The sequence below is a fragment of the Arachis ipaensis genome, chromosome B1 (assembly GCF_059453495.1).
Source record: "Arachis ipaensis isolate K30076 ecotype BB chromosome B1, ASM5945349v1, whole genome shotgun sequence".
NCBI classification, from domain to species: domain Eukaryota; kingdom Viridiplantae; phylum Streptophyta; class Magnoliopsida; order Fabales; family Fabaceae; genus Arachis; species Arachis ipaensis.
The window spans coordinates 40001438-40026059 of NC_142436.1; the positions used below are offsets into that span (position 1 = coordinate 40001438).

The 24622-nt window shown below is 38.1% G+C and overlaps 1 non-coding gene and 1 pseudogene across 1 annotated transcript; one reads left to right on the forward strand and one right to left on the reverse strand.

Annotated features, from left to right (window-relative positions):
- Positions 1 to 1301: 1301 nt before the first annotated feature.
- Positions 1302 to 7267, reverse strand: LOC148576296 (uncharacterized; annotated as a pseudogene).
- Positions 7268 to 17199: 9932 nt separating this feature from the next.
- On the forward strand, positions 17200 to 17303 carry LOC148576297 (small nucleolar RNA R71). Its single transcript, XR_015903018.1, has one exon. It is a non-coding gene; the product is annotated as a small nucleolar RNA R71 (small nucleolar RNA).
- Positions 17304 to 24622: the final 7319 nt, after the last annotated feature.

Genomic DNA, 24622 nt, shown 5'->3' on the forward strand with positions numbered 1-24622 from the left:
CACTGGTTTAGAATTTCTCAATTGAAATTAAGTCTTTCGTTGATAGCATAGTCCAAACCGGTAATTAAATCCCATCAATCAAAGTTGAAAATGCAAATTTAAAATAACATAGAGTAATTAAACCTCGGGTCGTCTTTCTTAAGAACTAATGCCTAAGAGCGTACAATTTTGGTTGTGAGAGTCAAGGGATATTTTCAATAAAGAAATGAACAACTAAAGAAATAAAAGAACAAGACAAAATTACAATTAATAAACTAATAAATGAATTAAAGAACTATATATGTAATATAAACAAGTATTGTTTTAGAATGATTGAAAAGTTGTTCGAAACATAAATGGAACCTTGACTTAGGATGAGTTATGGAATCCCTTCCTTGCCATAACTACAACTATGATCATTATGATGGATTAATCTCACCTAGTTAACCCTTAACATAGAAGAGTAAGTCAAGTGAGCATAATTTTTATTAATCCACAAATCCTAAATAACTTACTAATTACCTTAGTAAGAAGCTAGCGTTAGTGAAAATAAGGACAATTAACAACCCAAGAGTTATCACTAAATATCGGACATTATGACTCTAGTAATCCATATGCTCATTTCCCCAAGCCGAGGGGTGGAAATCTATCTCATAATCAAAATTGGCATTTCATCAAACACATGGTGGGCATAATCATAAAACATGGCAAAATTGGAAAAAAGATGAAAACTATAAACCACAAATGATCAAAATCAACAAAGGAAACTAAAAAAAAACATATAATAAGCATCAAATATCAAATTCATTAACTTCAAACTCAAAATTGCAAAACTATGTATATATTGACAAAGTGCATTAAAATATAATAAAGTGTAGAATAATTAATGTAATAAAAGAGAGATTAAGGAAATACTTACAATGGGAATAGCTAGAATCCAAGATCAAAATTGGAAAATTGCAAAATTGTAGATAAACCCTAACTAAACCCTAAGCAAAATTGAGAGAAAACCTAAGCTAAACTACCCTAAAACTATCCTAAGTGTGTTGTATATTGTGTTTTATGAAGTATGGTATCATGTGTGGTTGCTTGTCCCTCCTTATAAGCTTCAAAGCCATCAGAAATGGGCCAAAGAGCCCTCAAATTCGCGAGCCACATGACTTTTTAATGAAGTCACGCGCTGGTACTTGTGCGTACGCACAGGTGTGTGCGTACGCACACATTTTGATTTTTCCTCTTGTGCGTATGCACAGGTGTGTGCTTCTCATTTGTTTTCTTTATGTTTTCTCCCAATTGCATGCTTCTCTTCCACTCTTATCAAGTCATTCCAACCTCTTACACCTGAAATCACTCATAAAAAATCATCAAGGCATCAAATGGAATGAAAGTGGGATAAAATTGATCAAATTAAGCACAAAATAGCATGTTTTCACAATTAGGCACAATTTAGAAAGAAAACACAAAAGCATGCTATTTAGGTGAATAAATGTGGTTTTATATGATGAAATCCACTCAAATTAGTCCAAAATTTATCATCAAATATGGACTCATCACACACATCTGTGTGTACGCACAGGTGCTAGCACGTGACCTCATTAATGCAATTCGCTGGCAGCGAATTTTGGGCCTCCAGAATCCAATCCAACTCATTTCTAAAGCTATTTCAACCCTAATTCAAGAGAAAACAAGGGGGGCAATTAAGTTTAGTTTAGTATCATGTTGTAGGGTATTTTCTAGAGAAAGAAGCTCCCCCATTCTCTCTAGAAATTAGGGTTTCTTATTTTATTTTCTCTTCAATTTCTCTCTTTAATTCTTGTTCTAGTGTAGTTTCATTTATGTTTCCATGCTTTATTGTCTTAATTCTCTTAATTTCTCTTGCTAATTTTTCATTTGAGCTACTCTTTAGTTTGATGAACTCTTGTTTATTTTAATTTCTATTAATGCAAATTGATGTTTTTATGGTTATTAATGTTTAATTCAGTTGTTATTATTATTTTCTTACACTTGGTAGTTTTAGATTTTATTTTGATTGAAATTTAATATACTTTTATTTTTATGCACACCAAGTGTTTGATAAAATACTTGGGTTAGTTCTAGTGTAGTTTTCCTCACTCTTGGCTTGGAATTGAGGACTTTGGTGACCTTGAGTCATTGATGTCCATTCTTGATTGATATATTAGGGTAGTTAGTTAATTTGGTTTCCATTGACGCTAGTCTTTCACTAAGTTAATTAGTGAGTTGACTAGGACTTATGGATTGAGATTAATTATGCCTATTTGACTTATCCTCTATGTTAGAGTTGACTAAGTAGGATTAGCTCTTCATAATCATCATATGTTTGTAGTCAATGTCTAGGATATGTGACCTTAACTCTCAATCCTTCCCAAGAGATTTCTTAGCATTTAAGTTTTCTTTTCTTTTGCTTTATTGCCTTGAGTTTGATTGCTTTTGATATTTAGTTATTGCATGCTTCTTTAATTCCTTACTATTTACATTTCTTATCTCTTGCAATCTCAACCCCCATTCTCTCATAGCCAATAATTGGACACTTAATTGCAATTCCTAGGGAGAACGACCCGGGATTTAAAACTCCCGGTTTATATTTGTTTTTAATTGTGACAATTTTTATTTTAAACTTTGATGTTAGGATTCCATTGCCAGTTTGGACTATGCTATCAACGAAAAAGTTCTCTTTTCTAGAGTGAAATTCTAAACCGGCATAAATCCTCTTCATCAAGTTTTTGGCGCCGTTGCTGGGGAGTTGCAATGGTGTTATACTGTTGGCTATTGTAAATATGTTAATATGTAAATAGCTTGATTTTTTGTTATCTTTTGTTTTTGTTAATGGTTAGGATTGGGATCCCGGAGGACATTGGAAATTTAAGCATAAGCCACCATAGCAAAGGCTCTCCCAATTGTCTAACTTAAAGACAATAAATAAAAGTACTAGGTGGGAGACACCCCACCATGGTAACACCTTTCTAACCCTCTCTTTGAATATACTTTAAATTCATTGCATTTTGTTTCTTGTAGATAGCTTAGGTTTAGCTTAATTTCAAGCTTAGTTAGGTTGAATTTTAGTTTAATTCATGTGGTTGTGTAATGCGTGGCAGAAGTTAACCAATTTAGAGATTCAATTAAAAGACAGCGTTGCACGTATAGCTCTTAAACGGCTAAGATCTGCCTCACCAATTTAGAAAAGGGTTGTCACAAATTTTAGAAATAAAATACTGGGAGTATGAGTCCCAGGTCGTCTCCCAACAAATTGCAGGAAAGAGTGCTAATTTATTAATCAGAAAATTCCCAGAAAGTTGAATTTGATAATGAGCAATTAAAATAATTGTGAATTAAGGAAATAAAAATAAACTAAGAATAATTATTGATGCTCTGAATTAAAAAAAAAACCTTGACTGGGGGAATAATTAAGCAGAACTTCTATCCTTGTTGGGATCTTCTCAAGTGTGGTGTAAAAAGGTTGTTGTTCTCACTCGATTTTCCCTTACTAAATAAGGAAAGGTATGGTGATTGAGCTAACTCTTACCCTCAAATCCTAGCCCTCTCCCTTGGGGAGGTCTAGTGTTAGTAGGTATGGAATTAGCCAATAACGTCCAGTTTAACCAAACATTTGAGCATTCCAACTCAAGTATCTCCTCTTAATTAACCCCCATGTCAAGTTGAGGATCTACTCCATTGACATGAAATTAATAATCATAAAAATATGCGAAGACATAATTAATTAAAATAAAAACAATTCTATGTATTAATAAATTCGAAACGCAACATGATCATCTGAACATAACCAATAATTAAAAATAAGGGAATGAGGAAACAAACTAAAGTAATGTCTTCAACGGAGGTAATTATTCTTCAACATCCACTATCAAAAGCAAAAGCATAAACTATCAATGTAATGTAACTCTAAAACTCAGATCTAAAACTAAGAGTAATCCTAATGTTGTGAATCTGAATGTATGTGGATGCCTCTTTTTGAGTTTCTGCATGTTTCCTAGGTTTAGTCTGTGTTTCTGGGCCAAAAACTGGGTTAAAAAGCTGCCCGAAATCGCCCCCAGCGTATTCTGTTATTTTTGCAGATCGTGCAGGTCACGCGTACGCATCGTCCACGCGTTCGCATCATTCAGCTTTTTCCTTGCCACGCGTTCGCGTCAGGCACGCATCCACGTCAGGCGTACAGACTCCAATCCATGCGTTTGCGTCGGGCACGCGTCCGCGTCACTACGATTTCTTCACTTCGCGCGTTCGCGTGGTCCATGCACTCGCGTCATTGCTCGCTGGTCATCTCCTTAGTTTCTTGTGTTCCTTCCATTTTTGCAAGCTTCCTCTCCAATTTCCAAGTTATTCATGTCCTATGAAGCCTGAAACACTTAACACACGAATCACGGCATCGAATGGGATAAAGGAGAATAATTAAAAGTCTCTAGGAAGCAAGTTTTCAATCATGAACAATTTTGGGAAGGAATTGTAAATACATGCTAATTATATGAATAAGTGGGTAAAGATTTGATAAAACCATACAATTAAACACAATATAAATCATAAAATAATGGTTTATCAACCTCCCCACACTTGAACAATAGCATGTCCTCATGCTTAGTTGAAGGAGATAGAGTAAATGAATAGGGAAATGCAAAACTCATGAAATGCAATGCAACCTATATATATATATATATATATATATATATATATATGAATGCAACTATATGCTTCTTGTCTACTTGGTTAAAATTAAATAAGCTCTCCAAGACAAATATAAATTAAATTTTTCACTAACTTAATTCATATAGTAAATACAGGTAACATTGTAAGAAGACAGCTCATGAAAGCAGGGAACATAGAAGTAAGCACTGAACCCTCACTAATGGTGTATATGCACTTTAATCTCTCAAGTGTATAGGGTAATCACTCTACTCTCCTCTAGTCATGTTTTCTAAATTTTGTTCTTCACCTAATCAATCAACAATATTTAATATACCAATACAAACATCATGAGGTCTTTTCAAGGTTGTAACGGGGCTAAGGTAGGGGTAAGGATATATGTATGGCCAAGTGAGCTATAATATGAATCTTTAATTAACCTAAGCTCTCGCCTAACATACACTCTATATACTTTTAAATTCATGCCTAACTACCCAAAAATTTCCCACTTTTGCATTACATACTCATGTATCAACTTTTCTTTAATTCTATCACATATGCATTGAAATTCATTAACTTAGCATTGTGGTAATTCTGTCCCCTTATTTATTTACTTAATTACTATTACTATTTTTTTTAAATGAACATAACTTATCAATGCACATGGATTTTAAATTTTTATAGTTTCACATGAGTAGGTACCCAAATTCCCATTATTTTATCATGACACATTCCCTTATTAACTCTTGTTCCCACAATTTTCCTATACTTAATTAACACGCAATTTCTATCTTAAGCTAACCAAAGATTCAATTGGAATATTTAATTATTTTTTCGCTTAAGGCTAGTAATGTGGTAAAATATAGAACAAATGGGATAAAAATGCTCAAAATGGCTGACAAAGGTAATTTAAAGGGTATGCTTATTTGGGATAAGTGAGCTAAACAAATAATGGCCTCAATCATGTGCATGCATATAATATATTAAATACTGGACATATAGGATGAAACAAAATAAGATTACAATCATAGAGAAGCAAATACACAAGAATAAAATAATTATGGTTAAATAATGTAACCATGTAATTAAGCTCAAATCTCACAGGTTGTGTGTTCTTAGCTTTTTGAGCTATGTTCCAAATACAACTTCAAACAAGTTTTCACACAAAAGTTTTGCTTTAAGTTAGTGAAATTTTTCAAAAATAAGGTTTTAGAAGAAACTTATTATTTTCAATCAAGTAGAACATGCATGTGAATAACCTATTTCTATGTAATCTATTATATCTAGATAAAAGAAAAATTAACTAAATATCCTATTTTATTGGTGTTTTAAGGGAAAGAAATTACCTCCGAAAGTCAGGTACTGACCGTACTCCCCACACTTAAGGCTTTGCACCATCCTCGATGCTATTTGTCTGGAACAAAGGGGGGCTGGTAGTAGCATCTCCACCATCGGGACCATCATGGCTCCCTGTGCTGGTAAATAAAGTGGACTCCGAGGTGTCTGGGTCTTTGTAGTTTCCCATAAGTAGCTCCTTGAGGTATGTGAATCGGCGCTTGTTACGGTGCTCTCTTAGCTTTGCTTTGTGTTCCTGTCGATCCAACCTTTCAAGTATTTGATGGAGCAGTTGGTTTGTTGTAAGTGCTTGTGGTGTTGAAGGAGGAATGTCTTCAGCCGGTTCTGTAGGCTGGCTTGTAGTGGCTGCTGGTGGTCTGATATATTTCCCGTTAGGGACATACTGATCATCCCGTGGGAGTATGACTTCGGTGTCCCCAGCTCTATAGGAGACTCCGGCTGCTGAGACGAGATCTGAAACTAAAGCGGGAAAAGGTAAGTTGCCCACAATTTGTACGTGTCCCATTGCATTCCGGATGTGTCTTGGTAAGTTTAAGTGCTAGTCTGTAAGGATACACCAGAGTAAAACAGCCATGTCTGCCGTGAAGGAGGACTCGTGAGTGCTCGAAAATACATAATGGGACATTATCTGTGCCCATACTCGAGCCTCCAAGGTAAGTGCTGAAGCCGATATTCCCTTAGGTCAAGAACGATGGTATCCGTAGATCCATAAGCTGTCAGGTTATGCTATAACTCTGAGAACGGCGTCCCAGTCAAATTGGTATGTCTGGCGCTTGAGTGAGGCTTTTTGGAATCCGTCCAATCCTTCCGGAGCAGGGGGACGATCTAAAGCTTGTTGAATGGCCTCTTCAGTTATGGGGACTTGCTTCTGACGAACATAGACAGAATGCATGGTTGGCATGTGAAAGTTATAGTAGAATTCTACTACCCATGAAAGATTAACCTGCCGTGGCTGTCTCCGTAGGAATCCCCATTGTCTTCGTTCGATTTGCGGCTCAACAAATTCAGCAATGCGCGTTGGGAGGATGAGAAGGTATTCACTGTTGTAATTCCTCTCTGCCAGGATGGGGAACATCTGCTCACAGTAGCGGTTAGGAAATCGCGCAGTATCCTTTACTGGAAAAGCTTTTTCTTTTTCATCGACCTTGATGATCCTCTTGATTCTTTTTGTTGAGGGCTTTACTGCTGTTGAAGATGGCTCTGCCACTAATGCTCTTTTTGTTCCTCTCCTTGCTGGTGGTTTGGGAGTGGCTTTCTCCTTTCCTTTCTTGGTGGCCATCCTGAAAAAGGGAAGAGAAAGTGATGTGTAAAGTGAAGGGTTCGAGCAAGGGGGCGAATATTAAAGATGGTAATCAATGCACGGTAAATAAGGATGTCATTAACACATGGTCGTGAATCCATGTGAAAAGTTCATCAAAGGTAATATAGTAGATGCATGTGATGGCAATTAAATGCAAGATGTTTATTGGCATGCCAGCAAAGGCATGAGTAGCATAGATCAAGCATTCAATGTCCAAGTTAGATTACCAAGTCTTTCATACTAACAACCTGTTTGTGTTGATAATTAAATTTTAATCAATAAAATATAAAAGGGGTTTTGTGAAAAGCAGGCATTAAAGTATTGGGATAGAATAAATTAAAATAATGTGCAATGCCATACGGACAATTTCACAAATACTTGGCATGCATGTTGAATATGTTATTGAAAGTAGTAAATTTGAACATGCAAGCAACCCTTATGAAAAGTAATATTTAATTGTCAAACAAATCCATGATAATCCACAAGCAAAATATAGAAAATAAAGACTGAAATAAATTTTCAACACCAATAAAAAGGAGTAAAAAGAAAGAAAATAAGGAAAAATATAGGTAATAAAGGTGAAAAGAAAAATTTAAGACATGAATAAAATTGATAAGGGAAAGTAAAAAGTAAAGAGAGAAAGAAAAGAACCTTGATAATGGATGTGAAAAATAAGGAAGAAGAAGGTAAGAAGTGAGAATGAGTAGAGGAAGAAGAAAGGGGAAGAAAGAAATAACAAAGGAAAAGAAAAATTAGGATTTGGGGAAGAAAAGATAACATATTTTGGCTGATCTGAAAATTCTGTGCGCCGCATGCGATGCGGACGCGTGGCTCATGCGGTCGCGTGGCATGTAAATTTGTCAAGTGACGCAGACGCGTGGGTCACACGGTCGCGTGACCTGATTTGTGCGATTGGCGCGAGCGCAGCAATGCGGTCGCGCAACTCTCTGTCTAAAACTTATTTTGCCAAAACATTTGGGTGACGCGATCGCGTGGTTGACGCGATCACGTGAATGGCGATGTTTTGAAAATGACGCGGCCGCATGGGCACGTGGTCGCGTGATGTAGCTGGTGCTTCTAGCGTCAGTCCAGCCCAGCTCCATCACAACATGCTGCCATACACCTATTTACGTCGATTTTACAGGGTCACGCGTTCGCGTGGGTGACGCGGATGCGTGGGAGGCCATTTTCCAAACGACGCGGCCGCGTGGGTGACGCAGATGCGTGAGCGTGTTTGTGCCTAAGGCACGCCTCCAGCCACGCTTTTGCGTGACTTTCTGTTCAACTTTGTTTTCTTCCCTACGAACATGTGACGCGGACGCGTCAGTGACGCTGCCGCGTCGCATGCGTGTTTTTTTTTTAATTAAAATAAAAAAATATGCAAAATGTTCATGCAAACTATATGCAGCTATATGCAGGGATGATGATGAGAGTTATTAACATCATGAAAATAGAATAAAATTAAAACTAAGACTGAAACGGAACGATCAAACCATGGTGGGTTGTCTCCCACCTAGCACTTTGCTTTTACGTCTTTAAGTTGGACGCTCTCCAGGCTCATTCTGCTTCTCTTGGTGGGTCTCCCAAGAGGAAAATCTCCAGTTCCTTTTGATTCTTCATCTTCTCACCATGATAAAGCTTTAGGCGATGTCCATTGACCTTTAGAAATTTGGAGCTAGTAGGATAACGCAGGTGGAAAACTCCGTATGGCTCTACCTTTTCTACTCTGTAAGGACCTTCCCATCTTGATCTTAGTTTACCTGGCATGAGCCTCAGTCTGGAGTTATATAGTAGAACTAACTCCCCTGGTCTGAATTCTTTCCTTTTAATGTGCTTGTCATGGACAGCCTTCATTTTCTCCTTGTAACGCCTGGAGTTATCATATGCTTCTAGGTGAAGGTTTTCTAGTTCTGCTAGTTGTAACTTTCTTTCAGCACCAGCTTTTGTAGGATTCATGTTGCACTCCTTCACATCCCAGAAAGCCTTGTGTTCCACCTCTACTGGAAGGTAGCAAGCCTTTCTGTATACCAAGCGGAAGGGGCTCATCCCAATGGGTGTCTTGTACGCTGTTCTATATGCCCAGAGTGCATCTTGTAGCCTGGCATTCCAGTCCTTCCTATGAGGTTTTACTATCTTCTCCAGAATACGTTTAATCTCTTGGTTAGAGACTTCTGCTTGTCCATTGGTCTGGGGATGATAAGTTGTTACTACTTTGTGAATTATCACATGCCGTTTCAGTAATCCTGTTAGTCTCCTGTTACAAAAATGGGTGCCTTGATCACTCACGATTGCTCGTGGTGATCCAAAGCGACAAATAATATGGTTTCTAACAAAGTGAACAACAGTGTTAGCATCATCAGTACGGATAGGAATTGCTTCCACCCATTTAGAAACATAATCTACAGCTAACAGTATATAAAAGTAACCATTAGAATTTGGAAATGGACCCATGAAGTCAATGCCCCATACATCAAAAATTTCACAGAAAAGCATATGTTGTTGAGGCATTTTATCCCTCTTGGATATATTACCAAACTTTTGGCACGGGAAACAAGATTTACAAAATTCAGCAGCGTCTTTAAAAAGAGTAGGCCACCAGAATCCACAGTCTAGGATTTTTCTAGCTGTTCTTTGAGGGCCAAAATGTCCTCCACTCTCATATGAGTGGCAGGCCTCTAAAATAGACTGGAATTTTGATTGAGGAACACACTGTCTAATTACCTGATCAGTACCACACCTCCATAAATATGGGTCATCCCATATGTAATATTTGGACTCGCTTTTCAGCTTGTCTCTCTGGTGCTTATTAAAATTTGGAGGAAAAGTATGGCTAACTAGATAATTAGCTACGAGTGCGTACCAAAGAACTACTTCAGATACTGCTTGTAAGTTATCAAATGTGAAATTATCATTAATAGGAGTGGACTCACCATTAATGTGCTTAAGGCGACTCAAGTGGTCTGCCACTAAATTCTGGTTACCACTCCTGTCCTTAATTTCTAGATCAAATTCTTGTAACAGCAGTATCCAACGTATTAGCCTTGGCTTGGACTCCTTTTTAGCTAATAAATATTTTAGAGTTGCATGGTCTGAATACACTACTACCTTAGTACCAAGTAAAAAGGCTCGGAATTTATCCAGAGCAAAAACAATAGCAAGAAGCTCTTTTTCAGTAGTAGTATAATTAGACTGAGCAGCATCTAAAGTCTTATATGCATAAGCAATTACAAAAGGATCCTTACCTTCGCGCTGAGCCAGCGCTGCTCCTACTGCGTGGTTGGAAGCATCGCACATAATTTCGAATGGTTGGCTTAAGTTTGGTCCTCTTACAATTGGAGCTTGAGTCAGGGCAATCTTCAGCTTATCAAACGCTTGCATACAGCTCTCACTGAACTCGAACTCAATATCTTTATGCAGCAATCTGGATAACGGTAGTTGGTGCACGAAATTGTGATCATCAACAATGGCGCCAAAGACTTGGTGCTCTCAAACGTGAATCACACTTTGTCACAACTTCGCACAACTAACCAGCAAGTGCACTGGGTCATCCAAGTAATAAACCTTACGTGAGTAAGGGTCGATCCCACGGAGATTGTCGGCTTGAAGCAAGCTATGGTCACCTTGTAAATCTCAATCAGGCGGATTCAATTGGTTATGAAGGTTTGATAATTAAAAGATAAATAAAACATAAAATAAAGATAGAGATACTTATGTAATTCATTGGTGAGAATTTCAGATAAGCGTATAGAGATGCGTTCGTTCCTCCTGAACCTCTGCTTTCCTGCTGTCTTCATCCAATCATTCATACTCCTTTCTATGGCAAGCTTTATGTTACGCATCACCATTGTCAATGGCTACATCCTGTCCTCTCAGTGAAAATGGTTCAATGTGTTGTCACTGCATGGCTAATCATCTGTCGGTTCTCGATCATACTGGAATAGGATCCATTGATCCTTTTGCGTCTGTCACTATGCCCAGCACTCGCGAGTTTGAAGCTCGTCGCAGCCATCCCTTCCCAGATCCTACTCAGAATACCACAAACAAGGTTTAGACTTTCCGAATCTCAAGAATGGTCGTCCATGGATTCTAACTTATACCACGAAGACTCTGATTAAGGAATCCCAGAGATACTCATTCAATCTAAGGTAGAACAGAAGTGGTTGTCAGGCACGCATTCATAGGTTGGGAATGATGATGAGTGTCACGCTCATCACATTCATATTGAGGTGCGAATGAATATCTTAGAATAGGAATAAGCTTGAATTGAATAGAAAAACAATAGTACTTTGTATTAATTCATGAGGAACAGTAAAGTTCCACATCTTAATCTATGGTGTGTAGAAACTCTACCGTTGAAAATACATAAGTGATAATGGAGTTCATTTGTCTCGGCCCCAGAGGGGAACCAAAGTAACCAAGACTAAAATGATCCCAAGAGGATGATGTAAATACAATAGTAAAAAGTCCTATTTATGCTAAACTAGTTACTAGGGTTTACAGAGATAAGTAAATGATGTAGAAATCTACTTCCGGGGCCCACTTGGTGTGTGCTTGGGCTGAGTATTGAGCTTTACACGTGTAGAGGTCTTTCTTGGAGTTGAACGCCAATTTATAACCTGTTTCTGGCATTTAACTCTACTTTGCAACCTGCTTCTGGCGTTTAACTCCAGAATGCAACATGGAACTAGCGTTGAACGCCAATTTGCGTCATCTAAACTCGGGCAAAGTATGAACTATTATATATTGATGGAAAGCCCTGGATGTCTACTTTTCAACGCAATTGAGAGCGCGCCATTTGGAGTTCTGTAGCTCTAGAAAATTTACTTTGAGTGCAGAGAGGTCAGAATCCAGCAGCATCAGCAGTCCTTCTTCAACCTCTGAATCTGATTTTTACTCAAGTCCCTCAATTTCAGCCAGAAATTACCTGAAATCACAGAAAAACACACAAACTCATAGTAAAGTCCAGAAATGTAATTTTTATTTAAAAACTAATAAAAATATATTAAAAACTAACTAAATCATACTAAAAACTATGTAAAAACAATGCCAAAAAGCGTATAAATTATCCGCTCATCACAACACCAAACTTAAATTGTTGCTTGTCACCAAGCAACTGAAAATCAAATAGGATAAAAAGAAGAGAATATACTATAAATTCCAAAATATCAATGAAACTTAGCTCTAACTAGATGAGCGGGACTAGTAGCTTTTTGCCTCTTGAATAGTTTTGGCATCTCACTTTATCCATTGAAGTTCAGAATGATTGGCATCTATAGGAACTCAGAATTCAGATAGTGTTATTGATTCTCCTAGTTTAGTATGTTGATTCTTGAACACAGCTACTTTATAAGTCTTGGTTGTGGCCCTAAGCACTTTGTTTTCCAGTATTACCACCGGATACATAAATGCCACAGACACATAACTGGGTGAACCTTTTCAGATTGTGACTCAGCTTTGCTAAAGTCCCTAATTAGAGGTGTCTAGGGTTCTTAAGCACACTCTTTTTTTGCTTTGGACCTCGACTTTAACCGCTTAGTCTCAAGTTTTCACTTGACACCTTCACGCCACAAGCACATGGTTAGGGACAGCTTAGTTTAGCTGGTTAGGCCAGGATTTTATTCCTTTAGGCCCTCCTATCCACTGATGCTCAAAGCCTTGGATCCTTTTTATTACCCTTGCCTTTTGGTTTTAAGGGCTATTGGCTTTTTGCTCTTGCCTTTTGGTTTAAAGAGCTTTTGGCTTTTTCTGCTTGCTTTTTCGTTTTCTTTCTCTTTTTCTTTTTCTCTCTTTCTTTTTTTGCAAGCTTTTTTATTCACTGCTTTTTCTTGCTTCAAGAATCATTTTTATGATTTTTCAGATCATCAAATAACATTTCTCCTTTTTTCTTACTCTTCAAGAGCCAACATATTTAACATTCATAAACCACAATATCAAAAGACATATGCACTGTTCAAGCATTCATTCAGAAAACAAAAATTATTGTCACCACATCAAAATAATTAAACTAGTTTCAAGGATGAATTCAAAACCATGTACTTCTTGTTCTTTTGTTTTTAGAACATTTTTCATTTAAGAGAGGTGATGGATTCATAGGACATTCATAACTTTAAGGCATAGACACTTAAATACTAATTATCATATAATAAGACACAAACATAAAGCATAGTAAACGAAAAACATAGAAATAAGAACAAGGAAATTAAGAAAAGAGTCCACCTTAGTGAGGGTGGCATCTTCCTCTTCTTGAAGAACCAATGGTGCTTTTGAGCTCCTCTATGTCTCTTCCTTGCCTTTGTTGCTCCTCCCTCATAGCTCTTTGATCTTCTCTAATCTCATGAAGGATGATGGAGTGCTCTTGATGCTCCACCCTTAGTTGTCCCATGTTGGAACTTAATTCCCCTAGGGAGGTGTTGATTTGCTCCCAATAGTTTTGTGGAGAAAAGTGCATCCCTTGAGGCATCTCAGGGATTTCATGGTGGGAAATTTCCTCATGCTCTTATTGAGGTCCATGATCTCTTATTTGCTCCATCCTTTTCTTAGTGATGGGCTTGTCCTCTTCAATGAGGATGTCTCCTTCTATGTTAATTCCAGCCGAATTGCAGAGGTGGCATATGAGGTGAGGAAAGGCTAACCTTGCCCAAGTGGAGGACTTGTCAGCCACCTTGTAAAGTTCTTGAGGTATAATCTCATGAACTTCCACCTCCTCTCCAATCATGATACTATGGATCATGATGGCCCGGTCTATAGTAACTTCAGACCGGTTACTAGTAGGAATGATTGAGCGTTGAATGAACTCTAGCCATCCCCTAGCCACTGGTTTGAGGTCATGCCTTCTTAATTGAACTGGCTTGCCTCTTGAGTCAATTTTCCATTGAGCTCCTTCCTCACATATGTCTATGAGGACTTGGTCCAACCTTTGATCAAAGTTGACCCTTCTTGTGTAGGTGCGTGCGTTCTCTTCCATCATTGGCAAGTTGAACGCTAGCCTTACATTTTCTAGACTGAAATCTAAGTATTTCCCCCGAACCATGGTGAGCCAATGCTTTGGATTTGGGTTCACACTTTGATCATGGTTCCTAGTGATCCATGTGTTTGCATAGAACTCTTGAACCATTAAGATCCCGACTTGTTGAATGGGGTTGGTGAGAACTTCCCAACCTCTTCTTCGGATCTCATGTCGGATCTCTGGATACTCATTCTTTTTTAGCTTTAAAGGAACCTCAGGGATCACTTTCTTCTTGGCCACAACTTCATAGAAGTGGTCATGATGGACCTTTGAGATGAATCTCTCCATCTCCCATGACTCAGAGGTGGAAGCAATTGCCTTCCCTTTCCTCTTTCTAGAGGTTTCTCTGGCCTTAGGTGCCATAAATGGTTATGGAAAAAGAAAAAGCTACACTTTTATCACACCAAACTTAAAATATTTGCTCGACCCTGAGCAAAAGAAGAAAGAGAAGGAGAAGAAGAAAAAGAATGGAAGAGAAGGAGAGGGGTGTGTATTCGGCCAAGGGAAGAAAAAAGGGTTGTGTTGTGTGAAAATGAAGAAGGAATGAGGGGTTTATATAGGGGTGGGGTGGGATTTAGGGTTCGGCCATTAGGGTTGGGTTTGGGAGGGAAAATAGTTTGAATTTTGAAGGTAGGTGGGGTTTATGGGAAAGAGAGGATGGATGTGAGTGGTGAAGAGGTGATGGAAAAGAGTGATTGAGGTGATTGGTGAAGGGTATTTGGGGAAGAGAGTTATGAAAAGGTGTGAAGAGGAGAGAAGAAGATATGGGGATCCTGTGGGATCCACAGATCTTGAGGGGATCCTGTGGGGTCCACAGATCAAGTGGGGTCAAGGACTTAACATTCCTGCTCCAATTAGGGGTGTAAAACGCCCTTGCTGTGCAATCCTGGCGTTTAATGCCAGATTGCTGCTTGTTTCTGGCGTTAAACGCCAGCTTGGTGCTTGTTTCTGGTGTTAAATGCCAGACAGATGCTTGTTTCTGGCATTTAAACGCCAGAATGCTCCTCCTCCAGGGTGTGCTATTTTTAATGCTGTTTTTCATTCTGTTTTTTATTTTTCAGTAGTTTTTGTGACTCCACATGATCATCAACCTAATAAAATACAAAATGACAAAAAGAAAATAAAATAGATATGATTAAATAACATTGGGTTGCCTCCCAACAAGCGCTTCTTTAATGTCAATAGCTTGACAGTGAGCTCTCATGGAGCCTCACAGATAATCAGAGCAAGGTTGGAACCTCCCAACACCAAACTTAGAGTTTGAATGTGGGGGTTCAACACCAAACTTAGAGTTTGGTTGTGGCCTCCCAACACCAAACTTAGAGTTTGACTGTGGGGCTTTGGTTGACTCTGCAGTGAGAGAAGCTTTTCATGCTTCCTCTCCATGGTTACAGAAGGAGATCCTTGAGTCTTAAACACAAGGTTGTCCTCAGTCAGTTGAAGGACCAATTCTCCTCTGTCCACATCAATCACAACTCTTACTGTGGCTAGGAAGGGTCTTCCAAGGATAATGGATTCATCCTCTTCCTTCCCAATGTCTAGGATTATGAAATCAGCAGGGATGTAAAGGCCTTCAACCTTTACTAATACGTCCTCTACTTGTCCATAAGCCTATTTTCTTGAGTTGTCTGCCATCTCTAATGAGATTCTGGCAGCTTGCACCTCAAAGATCCCAAGTTTCTCCATTACAAAGAGTGGAATTAAGTTTATTCCTGACCCCAGGTCACACAGAGCCTTCTCAAAGGTCATGGTGCCTATGGTACAAGGTATTAAGAATTTGCCAGGATCATGTTTCTTTTGAGGTAATTTCTGCCTATCCAACACATTCAGTTCATTGGTGAGCAAGGGAGGTTCATCTTCCCAAGTCTTATTACCAAATAATTTGGCATTCAGCTTCATGATTGCACCAAGGTACTTAGCAACTTGCTCTTCAGTAATTTCTTCATCCTCTTCAGAGGAAGAATACTTATCAGAGCTCATGAAGGGCAGAAGGAGGTTCAATGGAATCTCTATGGTCTCTAGATAAGCCTCAGATTCCTTGGGTTCCTCAAAGGGGAACTCCTTATTGGTCACTGGACGTCTTAGGAGGTCTTCCTCACTAGGATTCACGTCCTCCTCCTCCCTTGTAGGTTCGGCCATGATGGTTAAATCATTGGCCTTGCACTCTCTCTTTTGGATTTTCTTCTGTATTGCTTGGGAGAGTACTGGGAGGAGTTTCAGTGACTCTTTTACTATCTGGCCCACTTGTGCCTCCAAATTTCTAATAGAGGACCTTGTTTCATTCATGAAACTTACAGTGGCCTTAGATAGATCAGAGACTATATTTGCTAAGCTAGAGGGATTCTGCTCAGAATTCTCTGTCTGTTGCTGAGTGGATGATGGAAAAGGTTTGCTATTGCTAAACCTATTTCTTCCACCATTATTAAAACCTTGTTGAGGCTTTTATTGATCCTTCCATGAGAAATTTGGATGATTTCTCCATGAGGGATTATATGTGTTTCCATAGGGTTTACCCATGTAATTCACCTCTGCTATTGCAGGGTTCTCAGGATCATAAGCTTCTTCTTCAGAAGATGCCTCTTTAGTACTGTTGGATGATTCCTTCAATCCATTCAAACTCTGAGAGATCATATTGACTTGCTGAGTCAATATTTTATTCTGAGCCAATATGGCATTCAGAGTATCAATTTCAAGAACTCCTTTCCTCTGAGGCGTCCCATTACTCACAGGATTCCTTTCAGAAGTATACATGAACTGGTTATTTACAACCATGTCAATGAGTTCTTGAGCTTCTGCAGGCATTTTCTTTAGGTGAATGGATCCACCTACAGAATGGTCCAATGACATTTTAGATAATTCAGACAGACCATCATAGAATATATCCAGGATGGTCCATTCTGAAAGTATGTCAGAAGGACACTTTTTGGTCAGTTCCTTGTATCTCTCCTAAGCTTCATAGAGGGATTCACCTCCTTTTTGTTTGAAGGTTTGAACATCCACTCTAAGCTTACTAAGCTTTTGAGGAGGAAAGAACTTGGCTAAGAAAGCCGTGACCAGTTTATCCCAAGAGTTCAGGCTGTCTTTAGGTTGAGAGTCCAACCATATTCTAGCTCTGTCTCTTACAGCAAACGGGAAAAGCATAAGCCTGTAGACCTCGGGATCAACCCCATTGGTCTTAAGAGTATCACAGATTTGCAAGAATTCAGTTAAGAACTGAAAAGGATCTTCTGATGGAAGTCCATGAAACTTGTAGTTCTGTTGCATCAGAGAAACTAATTGAGGTTTCAGCTCAAAATTGTTTGCTCCAAAGGCAGGGATTGAGATGCTTCTTCCATGTAAATTGGAATTTGGTGCAGTAAAGTCACCAAGCATCTTCCTTGCATTGTTATTATTTTCGGCCATGTCTCCTTCTTTTTCGAAAATTTCTGTCAGAGTTTCTCCAGAGAGTTGTGCTTTAGCTTCCCTTAGCTTCCTCTTCAGAGTCCTTTCAGGTTCAAGATCAGCTTCAACAAGAATGTTCTTATCCTTGTTCCTGCTCATATGAAAAAGAAGAAAACAGAAAAGAATAGGAATCCTCTATGTCACAGTATAGAGATTCCTTTATGTGAGTAGAAGAAGAGAAGAATAGAGGAATGAGAAGAGAAAATTTCGAATTTTAAATTAAATTAAAAGGAAAATATTTTTATTTTTATTTTAATTATAGGTTAGTATTCGAAAATTTAAAAATAAAAATAAAATCAAATTAAATTAAAATTTAAAACAATTAGTTAATTAAAAAGAAATTGTGAAAAAGAGGAAGGTGATTTTCGAAAATTAGAGAGAGAAAATTAGTTAGGTAGTTTTGAAAAAAGATAAGAATCAAACAAAAAGATAGGATTAGTTTGAAAAAGATTTGAAAATCAATTATTAAAAAGATAAGAGGTTAGAAAAGATTTTGAAATTGATTTTTGAAAAAGATGTGATTGACATTTATTTTGAAAAAATTTTGAAAAAGAAATTTAAAAAGATTTGATTTTGAAAATTAAAGTTGATTACTTGACTAACAAGAAACAAAAAGATATGATTTTTAAAATTTAAAGATTGAATCTTTCTTAATAGGCAAGTAACAACTTGAAATTTTTGAATCAATCACATTAATTGTTAGTAAAGGTTTTGAAATTATGAGAGAAGAAATGAAAAAGATTTGATTTTTGAAAGAGGTTTGAAAGAGATAGAATTTTTAAATTGAAAATTTGATTTGACTCATAAGAAACAACTAGATTTTAAAAATTTTTGAAAAAGTCAACTCAAATTTTCGAATTTGATGAGAAGAAAAAAAAGATATTTTTTTATTTTTGAATTTTCAATGAAGAAAGAGAAAGACAACAAAAAGACTCCAAACATGAAAATTATGAATCAAAACACACATTGCATGTAAGAACATATTTTTGAAAATTTTTAAGAAAAGAAAAACATGCAAGACACCAAACTTATAAATTTTTATTCTCTAGACACTAATAATTGAAGAATGCATATGAAAAACAAAAAAAGACACAAGACATGAAAAACTAAAAATCAAACAAAGACAATCATCAAGAACAACTTGAAGATCATGAAGAACATCATGCATGAGTTTTCAAAAAATGCAAGAAAGAGATAAACATGCAATTGACACCAAACTTAAAATTTGACTCAAGACTCAAACAAGAAACACAATATTTTTTGTTTTTATGATTTTATTAATTTTTTTGGTATTTTTCAAAAATTATTTTGGGAAAAAGAAGAAATTTTTTTTTGTATTTTTCAAAAATAAGAAATAAAAAGCTTAAAATTAAAATAAAATTACCTAATCTGAGCAACAAGATGAACCGTCAGTTGTCCAAACTCGAACAATCCCCGGCAACAGTGCCAAAAACTTGGTGCACGAAATTGCGATCATCAACAATGGCGCCAAAGACTTGGTGCTCTCAAACGTGAATCACACTTTGTTACAACTTCGCACAACTAACCAGCAAGTGCACTGGGTCGTCCAAGTAATAAACCTTACGTGAGTAAGGGTCGATCCCACGGAGATTGTCGGCTTGAAGCAAGCTATGGTCACCTTGTAAATCTCAATCAGGCGGATTCAATTGGTTATGAAGGTTTGATAATTAAAAGATAAATAAAAAGTAAAATAAAGATAGAGATACTTATGTAATTCATTGGTGAGAATTTCAGATAAGCGTATAGAGATGTGTTCGTTCCTCCTGAACCTCTGCTTTCCTACTGTCTTTATCCAATCATTCATACTCCTTTCTATGGCAAGCTTTATTTTAGGCATCACCAATGTCAATGGCTACATCCTGTCCTCTCAGTGAAAATGGTCCAATGCGCTGTCACTGCATGGCTAATCATCTGTCGGTTCTCAATCATACTGGAATAGGATCCATTGATCCTTTTGCGTCTGTCACTACGCCCAGCACTCGCGAGTTTGAAGCTCGTTGCAGCCATGCCTTCCCAGATCCTACTCGGAATACCACAGACAAGGTTTAGACTTTCCGGATCTCAAGAATGACCGTCCATAGATTCTAACTTATACCACGAAGACTCTGATTAAGGAATCCCAAAGATACTCATTCAATCTAAGGTAGAACGGAAGTGGTTGTCAGGCACGCGTTCATAGGTTGGGAATGATGATGAGTGTCACGCTCATCACATTCATATTGAGGTGCGAATGAATATCTTAGAATAGGAATAAGCTTGAATTGAATAGAAAAACAATAGTACTTTGTATTAATTCATGAGGAACAGCAGAGCTCCACACCTTAATCTATGGTGTGTAGAAACTCTACCGTTGAAAATACATAAGTGATAATGGAGTTCATTGGTCTTGGCCCCAGAGGGGAACCAGAGTAACCAAGACTAAAATGATCCCAAGAGGATGATGTAAATACAATAGTAAAAAGTCCTATTTATGCTAAACTAGTTACTAGGGTTTACAGAGATAAGTAAATGATGTAGAAATCTACTTCCGGGGCCCACTTGGTGTGTGCTTGGGCTGAGCATTGAGCTTTACACGTGTAGAGGTCTTTCTTGGAGTTGAACGCCAGTTTATAACCTGTTTCTGGCGTTTAACTCCACTTTGCAACCTGTTTCTGGCGTTTAACTCCAGAATGCAACATGAAACTGGCGTTGAACGCCAGTTTGCGTCGTCTAAACTCGAGAAAAGTATGGACTATTATATATTTCTGGAAAGCCCTAGATGTCTACTTTCCAACGCAATTGAGAGCGCACCATTTGGAGTTCTGTAGCTCCAGAAAATCCACTTTGAGTGCAGGGAGGTCAGAATCCAGCAGCATCTGCAGTCCTTCTTCAACCTCTGAATCTGATTTTTGCTTAAGTCTCTCAATTTCAGCCAGAAATTACCTGAAATCACAGAAAAACACACAAACTCATAGTAAAGTCCAGAAATATAATTTTTATTTAAAAGCTAATAAAAATATATTAAAAACTAACTAAATTATACTAAAAACTATGTAAAAACAATGCCAAAAGCGTATAAATTATCCGCTCATCAGTAGTGCTACCTTACTGAAGTCCTTAATGAATCTCCTGTAAAAACCTGTGTGGCCAAGGAACGAACAAAATTCCCTCACGGAGGAGGGGTAAAGTAAACTAAAAATAACATCCACCTTTGCTGGATCTACAGAAATGCCAGTATTAGACACAACATGTCCTAATACAATTCCTTGTTTGACCATAAAGTGACATTTTTCAAAATTTAATACAAGGTTTGTATTAACACATCTGTCTAACACTTTTGATAAACTATCCAAGCAAAGGCTAAATGAATCACCATATATACTAAAATCATCCATAAAAACCTCCATATAATTCTCAATAAGATCAGAGAAAAGACTCATCATGCATCTTTGGAAAGTAGTCGGGGCATTACACAAGCCAAAGGGCATTCTTTTATAAGCATACGTTCCAAAAGGGCATGTAAAAGTAGTCTTCTCCTGATCTTCAGGAGCTATATGAATTTGAAAGTATCCTGTATAACCATCTAAAAAACAATAATGAGATTTACCTGATAGGCGATCAAGCATTTGATCAATGAATGGCAAGGGATAGTGATCCTTGCGAGTGGCTTAGTTGAGACGCCTATAGTCAATGCAAACTCTCCATGAATTCTACACTCTAGTTGTCAAGAGCTCTCCATGTTTATTCTTTATTGTTGTGACTCCAGACTTCTTTGGCACTACTTGTACTGGACTGACCCATTCACTGTCTGAAATCGGGTAAATAATATCTGCCTCAAGTAGCCTGGTCACTTTCTTCTTGACAACTTCTAAGATGGTGGGATTCAATCTTCTTTGAGGCTGACGGACAGGCTTTGCTCCCTCTTCTAAGAATATTCTGTGCTCACAAATTTGAGGACTGATGCCTACTATATCCGCCAAGCTCCATCCAATTGCTTTCTTATGTTTTCTCAGCACTCTGAGCAGTTGCTCTTCTTGTTGAGAAGTGAGTTCCCTTGCAATGATGACTAGGAACTTCTGCTTGTCCTCAAGGTAATCATACTTGAGGTGTGAAGGAAGGGGCTTCAATTCTAATTTCTACTCATAGCTAGGTTCTGGATCATCCGGGGCTGGTGATAAAGGTAGAGTTTTCTCATTATTTTCAGAAAGTGTCCCCACACTTGGACCTTGCTCCATGTACTTCTCTTATAATTCTTCCTGGTGAACTTCAGCTACAGTTTCATCAATAATATCACACTGGATGATAGAATGATCTTCCGGAGGATGCTTCATAGCTTCATTTAAACTGAAACTCACTGTTCTGCCATCTATCTCAAAGGAGTAAGTTCCTGAGAATGCATCTAGCTTGAACTTTGAAGTCTTCAGGAATGGTCTTCCAAGCAAGATTGATGATGGTCTTCCTGAGTCATTAGGGGGCATTTCTAGGATGTAAAAATCAATGGGAAATGTAAGCCCTTTAATGCTCACTAGTACATCTTCAGCAATTCCAACTACTGTAATAATGCTTTTATCTGCCAACACAAAATGAGCTGCCGACCTTTTTAAGGGAGGGAGCCTCAAAGTATCATATATGGACAAAGACATTTGATGAGCGGATAATTTATACGCTTTTTGACATTGTTTTTAGTACGTTTTTAGTAGGATCTAGTTACTTTTAGGGATGTTTTCATTAGTTTTTATGTTAAATTCACATTTCTGGAGTTTACTATGAGTTTGTGTGTTTTTCTGTGATTTCAGATAATTTCTGGCTGAAATTGAGGGACTTGAGTAGAAATCAGATTCAGAGGTTGAAGAAGGACTGCTGATGCTGTTGGATTCTGACCTCCCTGCACTCAAAGTGGATTTTCTGGAGCTACAGAACTTGAAATGGCGCGCTTCCAATTGTGTTGAAAAGTAGACATCCAGGGCTTTCCAGCAATATATAATAGTCCATACTTTGGCCAAGAATAGACGACGTAAACTGGCGTTCAACGCCAGTTTTCTACCCAAATCTGGCATCCAGCGCCAGAAAAGGAGCCAAAACCAGAGTTGAACGCCCAAACTGGCACAAAAACTGGCGTTCAACTCCAAGAAGGACCTCTACACGTGCAACACTCAAGCTCAGCCCAAACACACACCAAGTGGGCCCCGGAAGTGGATTTATGCATCAATTACTTACTCATGTAAACCCTAGTAGCTAGTTTATTATAAATAGGACCTTTTACTACTGTATTTGACATCCTGGATCTTGGATTGTATTTTTGATCCTGTGATCACGTTTTGGGGGCTGGCCATCTCGGCCATGTCTGGACCTTCACTTATGTATTTTCATACGGTAGAGTTTCTACACTCCATAGATTAAGGTGTGGAGCTCTGCTGTTCCTCAAAGATTAATGCAAAGTACTACTGTTTTCTATTCAATTCATCTTATTTCGCTTCTAAGATATCCATTCGCACCCAAGAACGTGATGAAGGTGATGATTATGTGTGACGCTCATCACCATTCTCCCCTATGAACACGTGCCTGACAAACACTTCCGTTCTACATAAAATAAGCTAGAATGAATATCTCTTAGATCTCTTAACCGGAATCTTCGTGGCGTAAGCTAGAATGATGGCGGCATTCAAGAGAATCCGGAAAGTCTAAACCTTGTCTGTGGTATTCCGAGTAGGATTCAATGATTGAATGACTGTGACGAGCTTCAAACTCGCGAGTGCTGGGCGTTAGTGACAGACGCAAAAGGAGGGTGAATCCTATTCCAGCATGATCGAGAACCGACAGATGAATAGCCGTGCCGTGACAGGGTGCGTGAGCATATTATTCACTGAGAGGAGGGGATGTAGCCACTGACAACGGTGATGCCCTTGCATAAAGCCAGCCATGGAAAGGAGTAAGACTGATTGGATGAAGATAGCAGGAAAGCAGAGGTTCAGAGGAACGAAAGCATCTCCATTCGCTTATCTGAAGTTCTCACCAATGAATTACATAAGCATTTCTATCCCTATTTTATTATATTCGAAAACACCATTATCCATTTATATTTGTCTAACTGAGATTTGCAAGGTGACCATAGCTTGCTTCATACCAACAATCTCCGTGGGATTCGACCCTTACTCACGTAAGGTATTACTTGGACGACCCAGTACACTTGCTGGTTAGTTGTATCGAAGTTGTGAACCATGGTATTGGCACCATGTTCTTGGCGCCATTGCCAGGGAAAGAAAGAGCCATGAATTTTACATAATTAAAGTGTAATCACGATTACGCGTACCAAGTTGCTCACGTTGCCAGGGATTGTTCGAGCCTGGACATCACAATTTCGTGCACCAACATTATACTAACACATGCTCCTAAATCACACATACAGTCAGAAAATATTACACCTCCAATGGTACAGCTAACCATACATGGACCTGGATCACTACATTTTTCAGGTATTCCCCCCCCATTAAAGCAGATATAGAACTACCTAAAGGAATAGTTTCTAATTCATTAATTTTATCTTTACGTATGCACAAATCCTTTAGAAACTTTGCGTATTTAGGTACATGTTAAATAACATCAAAAAGGGAAACAGTTACCTCGACCTTTTTGAATATTTCTACCATTTTGGGGTCAAGTTCCATCTGTTTCCTGGGCTTCCTTGCAAGTTGTGGAAATGGAATAGGAGGGGAGCAAATTTCAGCTTCTGCCTCCTTTGGTGCTTTCATTCTGTGGTTGAGCTTCTTTTTCTTCAACTATATCTTGTACATCTTCTTCCTCTTCAGCATCTTCTACTTCCACCACATCCTCTGTTGACACATTTTCTGAAGGGTTTGGCTCCTCATGGTTCCTCTCCTGCAGTGTGG